Source organism: Myotis myotis, unplaced genomic scaffold, assembly GCF_014108235.1.
Source record: "Myotis myotis isolate mMyoMyo1 unplaced genomic scaffold, mMyoMyo1.p scaffold_m19_p_5, whole genome shotgun sequence".
NCBI lineage: Eukaryota > Metazoa > Chordata > Mammalia > Chiroptera > Vespertilionidae > Myotis > Myotis myotis.
Window position 1 is genome coordinate 48388479 of NW_023416357.1, and position 12551 is coordinate 48401029.

Consider the following 12551-nt stretch of genomic DNA (forward strand, 5'->3'; position numbering starts at 1 on the left):
TCTTAGCAAATCAGCTTTTCGTTTTACTTTTTCTGTTTTTTTTTCCCCTAGAGTTTGCAGTATATATTTACAACTGATTCAAGTTCACTTTAAATCAGTACTATACTGCTTCACAGATAGTGCAAGTCCTTTATAATGACAAAACATTTCTAATTCCCTCTCTTGTATTGTTGCTGTCATTCATTTTACTTATATATAAGCATACAATCAAATACATTATTGCTGTTATTATTAGAAAAAAACTTATCTGTTAAATCAGTTAATAAGAAAAGTAAAACTTTTTGTTTTACCTTCATGTATTCATTCTCTGATTTTTTTCTTTTTTTAATGTAGTTTTTTGATCTATATCATGTCTCTTCTCTTTGAAAACTTTTAACTTTTGTGACAAAACAGATCTTTGAACAAATTCCCTCAGTTTTTCTTGATCTGAGATAATCTTTATTTCCCCTGCACTTTTGAAAGATAATTTTACAGAGTACAGAATTCTACGTTGGTGATTTCTTTCAATACTTCAAATATTTCACTCCACTCTCTTCTTTCTTGTATGGTTTTTGAGAGAAGTTGGATTTAATTTTCATCTTTGCTCCTCTGTGGGCAAGGTATTTCCCCTTCTGGCTTCCTTGAAGATTTTTTCTTTATCTTTGATTTTCTGATGTTTGAATATTGTATGTTTGAGCGTAATTCTTCTTGGTGTTTTAGTTTCCTGGATCTGTGGTTTGGTGTCTGACAATTTGGGGAAATTCTTAGTCATTATTGCTTAAAGATTTCTTGTCTTTCTATTTTTCTTTGGTATTCTCATTACATGTATCTTATATTTTTTGTAGTTGTTCCATAATTCTTGGATATTCTGTGTGTTTTTTTCCCTCAGTTTTTTTTTTAAGTTTTTATTGTCATATCCTTAGTTGTTTTCAGGCTATTATTGAGCCCATCAAAGGCAATCTTTATTTCTGTTATGGTATTTTGATCTCTAACATTTCTTTTTGATACTTTTGTGGAATTTACATTTTTTTGCATACATTGTCTTTCTGTTCTTTCATGTTGTCTACTTAATATTTTTGTTTTTGTTCTTTTAACCCTCTCAGTTGGAACAGGATAGCTATAGAGGGCTGGAGTTGAGTATTTCCTTTTCCTTACATGGAAAGCTAGAGCTGGCTGGGGTAGGTGTAGGGTATTTCCCTTCTCTCAGGTGGGTTGGACTCTTGATAAATAAAGAAAACCCAGCAGATTAGCCTCTGATAAATTAAATTCTCCCTTATTATGAAGAACTAGAATGCTCTGGTGTTTCTCAAAATGGTTCCTTTCCCTCCCCTGCCAGAACATGAAGTGATTTTTCTCAGCTATTCCCTAGCAGGAGCCGTAGAGTTCCTGAAGTTTTTAACTCTGAGGGTTGGTGCACCCCCAAGCCTTCAATAATTTGTCAATCACAGTTCAAGTTTTCTTACTCTGTTGTTGCTGGTTCTCAGGGAGGTTTCTGGGTTTCTGCTCAGGCAAATTATGCTTCTCTTTGTCCACCTGTCTCTTTCTCAGTTTTTGCAGTGGTTTGCCCCACGATTCCACTTGTCTAATGGATTTAAGAACAATTGTTGATTTTTATTTTATTTTATCTTTTTCAGTTTGTTAAGCTTCTTACTTGTTAGTACACAGTAACAACTTCTAAGTTCCTTGTATGTTACTGGAAACTGGAAGTGGATTAAAGGAGTATTAAGTTAAAAGTTTTAAAGAGGTTAAAATAATTTGGTGTTAGGAATTTGGAGGCTAAAATCTTCCAGAGAATGGTACCTAGAGGGGGTAGCAAAGCAAGGGGAGCAGGTTTTTAAAATTAGCCAAGAGAAGTAATTTGAATGAGAATAATTTTATTTCTAGTATCTTTTAAAACAGTCATTTAGGTTGGATTTCTTGTTTTACTCAAATATATTCAAAATCAAATGCTTTATTTTTCAATGTATTTAATATATCTAGTCAAAATGTAGAGAATTAAGATAGAGATTTTTTTCATTAGAAGAAAGCATTTTGAACAAATACAGTGAATTACTAGACAGTCAGCAAGTGTCTACTGTCTTTAGCTTCTCATAGCATTTGTAAATTGTACACTGCATTATTCATAAGAATTGGTATTCTGTGACTTTAAAATGTATTTTTATTGATTTTAAATATATATATTTTTTATTGACTTCAGAAAGGAAGGGAGAGGGAGAGAGATAGAAACATCAATGATGAGAGATAATCATTGACCCGGCTGCCTTCTGCATGCCCCATATTGGGGATCGAGCCTGCAACCTGGCCATGTGCCTTGGCCTTGAATTGAACTGTGACCTTTTGATTCATAGGTCCATGTTCAACTACTGAGCTACACTGGCCAGCCTTTTGTGACTTTTGAGAGTTAAATAATTTGGGATCATGCTTTTGGAAATCCAAAATAGTACAGGATTTCTAAGAGCCTTTACTATATTAAACAAACTTTTTTTTGTTAACTCTGCTTTTCCTAAATTTAATTACTTGTTTAGTGAACATTCTTGGTAGAACATGTTTTGAGAAACATGGTGATAGCAAATAGCTAGGTTTCTATCCATCTAGTACTTACAGGGGAAGTGGTTCAGAGGAAGAATCCATAGTTTAGGCTTTGGAAAACCTGAGTTTCTGTTTTTAATGCTTGTAGTAAATCACTATATTTATTGAAAAATTTATTTAATTCATGATTCAATTTTCCTTTTGTGAAATTTGGTAACTTTTTTTCTAATTTACACTGATGTTGATGTTTTATAATTATCAAAAAAGCTTTAGTAAAACACATATAAGGTTTGTTTGTGTGTGTATGATTCTTATAGAATATGAACATTTGATGGCTACCTTCTGGGAGCAGGTAACTTGATTTGAATTTTGACAGAAATCAGAAACCTGTATAAATATTCAAACAGGAATGAAATACATAAATGAAGTACTTGTTAATGTTACGTAGAGGCAGCAGTATTAAGAACTTACATTACATGTATTATTGAGAGGAAGGGAGAAGGTGACAGAGAGGGAAACATTGGTGATGAGAGAGAATCATGGATCGGCTGCCTCTTGCACACCCCCTACTGGGGATTGAGCCCGCAACCCAGGCATGTGCCCTTGACTGAAATCGAACCCAGTACCCTTCAGTCTGCAGGCTGACACTCTATCCACTGAGCCAGATTGGCCAGGGCTGTATTTTTTTCTTTGCACACACTATAATATGTGACCAGGACAGGATGATAGTAAAGCAAGAATAATTATATGCATATTTTAGTGTTCCTTAGGCTTTGGAAAACCTGAGTTTCTGTTCTTAATGCTTGTAGCGAATCACTATATTTATTGAAAAATTTATTTAATTCATGATTCAGTTTTCCTTTTGTGAAATTTGGTAACTTTTTTTCTAATTTACACTGATGTTGATGCTTTATAATTATCAAAAAAGCTTTAGTAAAACACATATAAGGTTTGTTTGTGTATGATTCTTATAGAAGATGAACCTACCTTCTGGGGCAGATAACTCGATTTGAATTTTGACAGAAATCAGAAACCTGTCATGCCGAAACCCGGGCATGTGCTGCCCTCACCAGGAATTGAACCATGACATCCTGGTTCATGGGTCAACAATGCTCAACCACTGAACCACACTGGCTGGGTGCATCATAATTTTTTATCTCAATAAATTTTAACAAGTAGTATATATGTATTAGTGCATAGGTATTGTCTATGTATTAATACATACTAATACATTATTAATACTCTGTATTAATACATACAAATACATTATTTCTATTATTTATAAATAATACCTATGCAATCCATATTTAAATCAAGGAACATAATATTATTAGCATCCTAGAAGTCCTTTTGTGCTTGCTGTCAGTCTAATAACCATATGCCCTCTCCCAAAGGTAAATACAATCCTGATTTTTTACATTCTAGATTATTTTTGAATTTTATATAAATTGAATTCTATATAAATTGAATCATATAATATGCATTCTTTTGTGTTACTTTACAAACTTTATGAGATTTACCCATGTTGCATGTAACACTATTTCACTCATTGCATTGCATTGTGACTATGACACAGTTTATTATCCTACTATTGATAGACATGACATTTAGCTTGTTTCCTGATTTGCCTCTTACAAATAGTATTGCTACAAATTTTCTTGCAGTGTTTTTTGATTAATATCTGTATATATAGTTATGTTGTATACCTAGGATTAGAATTGCTGGGTCATAGGATGTTCATATAAGTTTAATAGTTTTGCAGAGTGCTTGTACCAATTTACATTCTCAGTAGTATTGTTTGAGAATTGCAGTTACTCCACATTTTACAACATTTGGTATTGCTTATTCTTTTGATTGTAGCTAGTTTGGTGGTGGGTGACGAAATAGCCCTTGTGGTTTTAATTTGGATTTTCCTGATATGATGGATAATGACGGTGTGCATGTTTTTATATTTAATGATTTACTTGGACAACCTCTTCCATAAATTGCCGTTTTTTTCTGTTGGCTTTTATTTTATCTTACTAATTTCTCCTGGCTATGAGTCCTTTTTTGGATGTATATCTTACTAGTACAGATACTGATTTTGTATCTTTCCTTTTTAATTGCTTAATGCTATCTTTAATGAACAGAAGTTCTTCATTTTACTATATCAATTTTTCTCTTTATGATTGGTGCTTTTATTGTGGTCATGAATAAGAAATCATTGCCTTTGCCGTAAGGGCATGAATATATCTGCGTATGCTTTTTCTAAAAGCTTTATTGTACTTTACTTTTAGATATAACATGCATATGGAATTAATTTTTTGTTCATGGAGCATGGGAAGGGGTCAAGATTATTTTATTTTTAATATGGCTATCTAGTTGACCCAGTAATTAAAAGATCTCTCTTTTTCAGGGTTATTATCATTGTCATAAATTGATGTCAATCTCTGTGTGAGTCTGTTAACATGTCAATTCTGTTTCTTTGGTTTATTTGTCTATCTTTGCAATTAGCCTTGGTAAATGATAGCATAGCTAACTGTTTTTCTGTAGGACTGTAGGATTTCTTCCTTTTTTATTACTGAAATTGATAATTTATGACGTTTTTATTCTTTTGATTAGTCTTGCTAGAAGCATCAATTTTATAATCTTTCCAAAAGCCAACTCTTAATTTTTTTTCTGAAGTGTTAGATGTTTGCTTTTGATTTCATTAATTTTGTTTTTTACTACTTTGTTGCCTTTTCCAGGATTAACTTCTTTCTCTTTTCCTGAGAAAGATACTTAATTTTGTCATTCTCCCTTTTTAAATAAAAGTATTTAAGATTGCAGGTTTCACTCTTAAGTGTAGCTTCAGTTGTATGTCACAACATTTTATATGTCTTATCTTCTTTATCATTTATTTAAATAACTTTGTTTTCCATTGTGATTTCTTTGATTCAAGAGTTAAGGAATACATATTCTTAATTTCCAAATAGTTGTATTCTGACTTTTGTTGTTGTTGTTAGCTTTTTCTTTTTCTTTCTTTCTTTTTTTTTTTTTTTTTTTTTATCACCTATTAAGAGAAGTGTTAGAGTTTCAACCTAGTAAGGTTTATATTTTGATGTTACAGTCTTGGGTATATGTCCTGTTAGCTTAGCTATAAATTCCTAGTGAAATTGACCCCCCCTTTTTTTAAAATTATGAAATCCCCCTTATTATGCTTCTTTAATAATTTCTTGTCTTAAAATCTAGTTTGTCTGACATTATTTTTCTTTTGATTAGTGCTAGCATGGTCTTTTCCTATCCTTTTACTTTCAACCTTTCTGGGCTCTTTTATTTAAGATGTATGTCTTCTAAGTGTTTTTCGTTTTCTTGTCCATTCTGTACAAGCTTGATCTTTTAGTTGTTGCCCTGGAGATGACAACACATTGCATTGACTTACTGCAGTCTACTGAAAATATTTACTTTTACCACTTCCTTAACAATGCTAATAACTTAGAACACTTGACTCTTCTTACACTTCTTCTGCTTTTTATATGATTGTTTTGAATTTTTCATTGTACATATGCTTTAATACTTATTAGATATTATCCTTTTATACAGTCAATGTTTATTTAGATTTCCCCATATATTTACTCTGTTTGCTTTATATTTAACTAGAGGACCGATGAACAAAATTCATGGAAGGGGCTTGGCCCTCACAGCTCCAGCTGCCTCGGCTGGCCCTCGCAGCCCTGGTTGGCCCTCGCAGCCTTGGCCAGCCCTCGCAGCCCTGGCTTCGTCCGGAAGGTCATCTGGCTGTTCAGTCTAATTAGAATATTAGCTCTTTATTATATAGGATTTCCATCCATTTCTGTGGGAACCTTTTTTTTTTTTTGCCTATAGAACTTCTTGTAGTATTTCTTTTAGTAAACAACTGGAAAAAATATTAGTTTCTGTTTACCTGAAAAACATGCTTGTTTTTGTTTTTGGAAGATCTTGGTTCTGGGCATAAAATTCTAGGTTTGCAGTTATTTTCTTTCAGAAATGTGAAGATAATCCATTCTCTCAGGCATTCTGTTGCTAAGTCAGTAAAGATATTTATTATTATTTATTTGAAGATAATGTCTTTTTATTCTGACTACTTTTAAAATTCGGTCTTGTCTTTGGTTTTTAGCATTTTTACCATAGTGTACCTAGATATGCCTCCCCTCCCTCCCCTCCCCTCCCCTCCCCTCCCCTCCCCTCCCCTCCCTCCCCTCCCCTCCCCTCCCCTCCCCTCCCCTCCCCTCCCCTCCCTCCCTCCCCTCCCCTCCCCTCCCCTCCCCTCCCCTCCCCTCCCCTCCCCTCCCCTCCCCTCCCTCCCCTCCCCTCCCCTCGAGAGAAAGCTGCCCTCATGTTCCTGTCCCAAGCCAGACAGTCCAGTTTCTCCCCGTATGAGTCTGGGTCTCCAGAGTCTTGCTCAGAACTGGAGCTCTGAGCAATCAGGAGCTTGTATCTCCCTCCGTTTGAAAAAATATAATAGTGCAGCCAGTTGTCAGCCTGTTTTGCACGCACCTCTGCACCTCTGCACCTCATACCAGTCTTAATGCACTTTTCTCTTACCTTTTGTTGTAGAACTTCCACTCAGCCAGCCCTCTTGTGGTTCTGGATGATATCTGTTCTGTTTTTTAGTTGTAGTTTTGATGTAGTTGTGAGAGGCAGCAAGTACAGGTGTTCACCTATGCTGCCATCTTGGTTCTCCTCTCTCTTTATTTATTTATATGTGTGTGTGTGTGTGTGTGTGTGTGTGTGTGTGTGTGTGTATGTATATATATGAAGGGAGAGGGAGAGAGAGATAGAAACATCTATGATGAGAGAAAATCATGGATCGGCTGCCTCTTGCACACCCCCTACTGGGGATCAAGCCCTCAATCGGGCATGGGCCTTTGACAGTCGAACCCAGGACCCTTCAGTCTGCAGACTGATGCTCTATCTGCTGAGCTAAACCAGTTAGGGCTTTTTCACCTTCTTAATCTCTTGCTTTCTCAGAATTAGTTGCTATTCATCTTTTATATTTCCGTTTAGCAATCAGTTTTTTCAGGAAGTGTATGCTAAAATCTTGAGAGTGATATTTTTCTATATGCCCCCACATTCTAGTACTTACTGTATCAGGTTGAAATTGCTTGTTTTATCTCTATTTTCTACCAGATCAAAAACTTCTATGTCATAGTGTTCTATGGTGTTAATTTGTTTTTCTACCATTATCTCAATGCTTGACATACACTTTGTTGGAGATGGACTAAATAAAAGGCAATGTTAAACTAAAGTTTGCTCTTTCAGTTTTGGTGCTTTAAAGATATATATTCTAAAATACAGGGTAAGAAATGTTTTAGCTGCAATAGGGAGGAATCACCATACCCTCCAAAGTTTTAGATTGAGCATTGCAAAATTAAAAACCAACACACACACACACACACACACACACACACACACACACACACACACCAGTATTTGTTTTTAAGTAAAAGATTGCTTCAAGGCAGTTTACAACTATGTTGCAGCAATGCATTGGATCAGATGGCCCACAAGAAATTTCATTGCCCTCTTTCCATGCATTTAGTGGTGTGACACTGTAATTGTTGAAGTTCTAAGAAAAACTCAACTGTAAAAATTGGTAGTTTCTGAAGAATGACATAGATATAAGACATTGAGGATATGAGGTAGGAACTGATGTTAGCCTTCTGCTGGTAGGTATTGTATTTTTCTTATTTTTTTTAAATATTTTTTATTGATTTTTTTACAGAGAGGAAGGGAGAGAGATAGAGAGTTAGAAACATCGATGAGAGAGAAACATCGATCAGCTGCCTCCTGCGCATCTCCTACTGGGGATATGCCCGCAACCCAGGTACATGCCCTTGACAGGAATCGAACCTGGGACCTTTCAGTCCACAGGCCGACGCTCTATCCACTGAGCCAAACCGGTTTTGGCTTTTTATTTTTTTTAAACATTTTTGATTATTGCATACCATTTTTGGAGAGAGTGCCTTTTTCTACTCTTCATTATATGTTTTCTAGGGTGATTGGAGTTAAGGGTAGTGAGAATAAGAGTTAGTTGAGTGCATTTTAATATAAACTTTTGCCTGCATAGCTTGATGTTGGTGCCCATCTTTTGTGTATTAGTCTTTCAGTGGACTGATTTTTTTGGTGGCTAGAGTGTGTGACAATGCTGTTTCTTTCAAAATACTTCCTCCAGATGAAAACCTTTTTTTGGATTCTGCAAATATGTTATCAGTGGCAAAAGCAAATAGAATTTCTGATCTTGCCTTGAGCTGATTTGATCTGAGGTATAAAACTAAGTACATAAGTATATACACTTGATATTTGCCTGAACATAAATCTACCAAAGTTGTCTAACATATGATTGTTTCTCCTTAAGTTTGTGATGTAGTTGGTCGAAGAAGTTCTACACATATTATGCTTAACCTAGTAGTTGTTCAAGTGAATTTACTAGGAACTAAATTTTAGCTTCTACATAATGGTAAAATGACAGTATTAGGTATATTTTCTTTACTTTCCCCTTCACTTTAAAAAGTCAGGGTTGTTGTTGTTTTTTTTTTTAAAAAAACAGAAAACTATTGCAAAGGTACAAAAGCGTCACAGCAGAGATGTAAAGCCATAATTTTGGTGGTGGCTGTGGGTGGGGTGGCACTGGGCATGCACCACAGGAACAAGGGCCACGACAGAGGGTCTCTTCTCAATAATTTATATCAGGGTAAAAGCAGCACAAAAATAAATATTGAAATGAAATTGCTGAACACTGAGGCGAGGGGCTGGGGTGAGCTTGCAGACGGAGGCCTGCCCCTGGGAAAGGCAGGTGCCCTCAGGAAGGACTCCAGTCTGAAGCATAGGAGACAGAAAACAAACCTATGTGACAGGGGCCCTCACCTCTTAAATAAAAACCCATGTATTAAATGTGACAGTGAAGTTTCAGTAATCTGAAAGGAAAAACATAAGGGACACCGCCAGTCTTACTTTCGTGTCCCCTGTCCCCAGGGGGTGGGCTGGGGGGAGCCACCTGTGTCTCCCCCCCCCCTCCCCCGGGACCAGGCACTCTGGGAACTCTGCAGAGCTGCTGAGCGGGACACCTGGCCAGGCCCCTGGCCCAGTCGGTGGAGCCTGCAGAGGGCAGAGGGAAGATGGGGGGTGGTGGGCAGAGCTCCAACCTAGACCTACAGACTGCAGCTCTGCTGTAAATTTACAGTATCAAACAGGAAAAGGTATAAAATCTGACGATAAAATGTGTATGGACTCTCTCTCTCTCTCTCTCTCTCTCTCTCTCTCTCTCTCTCTCTCTCTCTCTCTCTCTCTCCTCTCTCCCCCCACTAGAGTTCTTACTGATATCCAGTGTGGATTACCTACCATAGCTATGGCATCGACAGCTGCCTCACACCCAGTCTCTGTTCTAGGGTGCAGCTCGCTCAGCCTCCGCTGGCCCCAGGGCACAGCCATGAGCCAGCCAGTCACGTCCTGTCCTTCTGTGATAGACAAAGTGAGGACGTGGCACCTTCTACTTCCTTCTCCAGTGCAGCGGCCACCCTGCCCGGGGTGGGGGCTACATAGCTTGCTTGGTCTTCCTGGGTTGGGGGCTGGAGCCCTGGCTTCATTCAGGCCAGTTGTGGGGCTGGGGCCTGCAGCTCACCCAGCCTCTTCCCAGGATGGGCTGGACATGGTGGGCACACCTGCAGCAGCTCTCAGGGAGGGAAGCCCCAGCAGAGGTCACCGAGGTCATCTGTGGCTGGGAGGCAAAGGTTGCAGAGGCAGAGGTTGCAGGAGATGATTAAGCACCAAGGTTGCAGAGTCCCCTATCCTCTTTGCTCTGACAGACCATGCAGGTGCCCCAGGAGGCTGGTCTGCATCGCCTTCTGGCGCCTCCTGAGGCCACAGCCCCTGACTCTGTCACCACCTCTCAGTGCGTTTCTCCAGCCAACAGCCCCACCCTGTTCCAGGTGACAGGGCCTCCTTCCCACAGTGGACCGGCCTGGGGTCCTCCCACTCTAACCCCTGCTTACCTTTAATACCTTGTTCTGTTTGCAATTAGTCCTCATAACCTGGGCACCGTCACCTGGACAGAACTGCCTGGAAATCGTAACTGGCATGCCTCGGGGGTGCGGCCCAGTTTCTTTTTCTTAACCATCAGCCCAGACAGTTTGACTGTAGGAACTATGCTTGTTAAAAGGAAATATGGGGCCTTTAGGAGAATTAAGTAGTCTTAGCAAATTTGTGTGTGTATGTCTAGCCAACCTGAAATAACCAATTTAATTTCAGAAAAGGACAAGCACGTGTAAGAAAATCTGGTTAGCATCTTTGAGAGTTACAGAAAAACTTAGAAGTTTGTAGTGTGATCAAGCACACAGAGTCCCAAGTGATTCTGGTGATAGAAGAACTTTCTTGGCAGTTGTATTTCTGCAGATATATTTCTCTGTAAGAACTTCAGTGCTGTTGGTGACATAGCTAAGAGGAAGGGCATAGTGGAAAGTAAAGGTGATCTGGGAACTAAAATTTGGTTTCCTTTTTAGAAGGAAGTCTGTTGATAGTAGCCCTATTGTAATTGTTTTCTACTGTAGTGGGCAGTTTCCATTAAAGATTGGCAAGTTAGTTTTAAGTAATTGTGCAGTTTGAATGAAGTATCTATCTGTATTCAGGCTAGGTTGTTTTCTCATTGCCTAGATTTCTATGTTATTATTCCTGGTTAGGGGAGGCCAACTAAAAAGCACAAAGGCCCCTCTTAGGCCCCTCAACTGTGCTCCAACAATACACAACATGTGTTAAGAAAACATTTATGTGATTCCCAATTTAGAAGTAAAGTGATTCCTGCATCTTGTCCAACTTGCCTTTTTTATTGTTTTATTTAATATATAGTTTTTTCTGGGATACTATGGTATTTTAGATGAAGTAATTGTGTATTTTCTAAGGAAATGAAATCAAGGGACTCCACATCTTCCTGTAACATTTCTCAACCGAAATTTGCAAAGCTAGCTGAAAAACATGTATTTAAAATTTCCTGATGTTTCCTTTCCCAATCTTTGGGGGATGGAGGTAGAGAATGAGAATGAATGAATTTGCCTTTAGATACAAGAACATTATCACAGCATGTCAAGTGCATTCTGTTCTTGCCATCCTTCAAAGAATACAGGTTGGGGCAAAAGTAGGCAAAACAGTTTATTCTTGTATTATTTAATAATTATTGTACTATTTTCCATATGAACAACTCTAAAACCTACATTTGCTTTACCCTGTATATCCATATTGGGAAAAGAGTGGTGCTATTTGAAGGTTTTCTTCTAGAGTTGCCAGGAGAAGTGGAAGAATTTCTAGTTTATAAATACTACAGTCCTCCAGCCCCAATTAACATGATCTGTAATGTTCTAAAAGGAGTTTTGGGGGAAAAAATTTCTTTTTAACATCAATGCTTTATCAGAAATAAGAATTGGTTTCTACTGTTCTCTTCCAAATTTTAATGGAAGGTAAATAAGAATAGAAAATAGGAAGATAATTGTGGCTTAGATGATTCATTATCAACAATCATAAAATTTGTGATTTTCATTGATGAAGTTGTATTAATGAGTACGGTAGTTTTTTATATGTATACTAGAGGCCTATTGCACAAAAAGATTCGTGCAATAGGCCTTCCCTTCCCCTGGCTGCCAGCCACTGGTTTTCCTCCGGCACCCGGGACCCAGGCCTTTGCTCCAGCCGGAGCTGCCTTCAGTCTTTGCTCCACCACTTCGCGCCTATGTATGCAAATTAACCACCATCTTTGTTGGAGGGTAATTTGCATATCTCGCTGATTAGCCAAATAGGCATAGCGAAGGTATGGTCAATTACCATGTTTGTCTATTATTAGATAGGATAATTTATATGTATATATGTATTAGTCATTTAATAATATCAAGCCAACCTTGTATGAGATAGGTACTGTTATTATTTTATAGATGAGGAAACTGAGGTTTGAAAAATAAGTAATTTGCCCTTATTTGTACAGTGAGGTGGCAGAGCTAGGTAGGATTAAAACATAAGCAGTGGCTTTAGAGTCTTTACCCTTAACCATTACGCTAGAGACTATG

The 12551-nt window shown here is 37.6% G+C and overlaps 1 protein-coding gene across 5 annotated transcripts in view; it reads left to right on the forward strand.

The window, feature by feature from the left end:
* The window catches only part of RASA1 (RAS p21 protein activator 1), a 107825-nt gene that overhangs the window by 29903 nt on the left and 65371 nt on the right, over positions 1 to 12551 (forward strand). The gene's annotated exons all lie outside the window — the stretch shown is intronic.